Below are 1,873 nucleotides of genomic sequence, written 5' to 3' on the forward strand. Positions count from 1 at the left end.
ATGTTTTTTAATAAATATTTTATACACACATATTACGTTAGTATTATGAATGAATTACGTAATTAATTTCTATTTTGTATTTGTACGTCCACTATTGAGGTCAGTGTTTGAGGCGTATACCGAAACTCCCAAACATACTACGAAAGTGTGTTTACACTAAACAACTATATGTGCAATGTTTAAATTAGTGGATAAATATAAATAACTAACTTTTCTTCCCGGCTTCTCCTATGGTATATATATAATATATAGCCTATATCACTCAGTAAAAATGTACCAGCTTTCTATCGGTGAAAGAGTTTTGAACGGCCTAGTAGTTTTTATGTGTAAAAAACATAAAACATATAAACGTTTCCTTCAACCAAGACCTCATTAACCATTTAATTGAAATATCTAAAAAAAAGCAAAGAAATATGGCCATGAATAACAAAAAACACTAAACGAAAACAAAAGAAAAATGTAATTTGTAGAGAACCACCCTAATCATGTCAATCCCACATGCCACAGCGTGAAAGACAGCAGGTTCAAACCTACAGAAATAGCGCTGTATTTTTAAAAGAAAGGGTGAAGCATGACAGGTTATCTAACTGGCATTTAATATGTAGTTATTTAGTTGATGTGGTTGCAAGATGTGTTGATTCTGCTGGCTTGTAAATATTAATGCATATTGGAATAACATAAAACAGAACATTAGCGACAGCGGACTGCATTGATTAAAATATTTTATATGCGACATCATATTTATAGACAAAGTTAAGTACAACTCCCACTTTTGGTTAGATTATATATACACTAGCTGCGCCCCGCGGTTTCACCCGCGTAAGTCCGTATCCCGTAGGAATATCGGGATAAAAAATAGATGTTGGCCGATTCTCAGACCTACCCAATATGCTTACCAAATTTCAGAGGAATCGGTTAAGCCGTTTCGGAGGAGTATGGCAACGAAAACTGTGACACGAGAATTTTATATATATAAAAGATTACATGTACTTCATTACATTATACTTTAAGTTATAATAAATCCTATCCAATATGTATCTAAATGTTTTTTTCCTTTCTTGTTTTCTTAGTATCTTCATTTATGCGTGTTCAATAAAATGTATTTCTTGTATGGTATTGTACATCGTTATTAATTAAAATTTACATAATAATTAATGTTTTTTTTTTTTATGTCATAGCGGGCAGCTGAGCTGGTGGTTCGCCTGATGGTAAGCGATCACCACCGCCCATAAACATTCGCAAAGGTAGTACCTCTGTGAATGCGCTGCCCGCTTTTATGGGGTAAGTGAAAAGGAAAGGATTAACGACTGGAAAAAGGAATGGACTAGGACGGGTGAGGAAAAGGAAACGGGCCTCCGGCTCCCCCACTCACCGTACGAAACACAGTGACATGCCACTATTTCACGCCGGTTTTCTGTGGGGGTGTGTGGTACTTCCCCGGTGCGAGCTGGCCCAATTCGTGCCGAAGCGTGCTCGACTCCCACAATAGTTGTTTAACTTATTCTTTTATGTACTGGATGACTGGTGAAAAATGCTTTAAACTGGAAGGGACTGCTGACTGATCATTATTTTATTCTTGCTTTAATCACACTAATATTATAAATGTGAAAGTTTGTTTGGTTTGGATGTTTGTCTGTCAATCACGCCAAAACTATAGAACGAATTTTGACCTTGATAGGATACTTCTAATCCCGATTAAATATTGGGATAAAGCAGGAATTTTGATATCCGGGAAGAGCGTCTAGTTGTGTAATAAAAGTATGTTTTTATTTATTTATTTTTTTATTTATTTTAATTATTTTATTAAGGCTCATTAGCAATTGTACATCGATACATTTACATGAGATGATACAAAAAATTATATAAATATATA

Source organism: Zerene cesonia, chromosome 26, assembly GCF_012273895.1.
Source record: "Zerene cesonia ecotype Mississippi chromosome 26, Zerene_cesonia_1.1, whole genome shotgun sequence".
In the NCBI taxonomy this organism is placed as follows: domain Eukaryota; kingdom Metazoa; phylum Arthropoda; class Insecta; order Lepidoptera; family Pieridae; genus Zerene; species Zerene cesonia.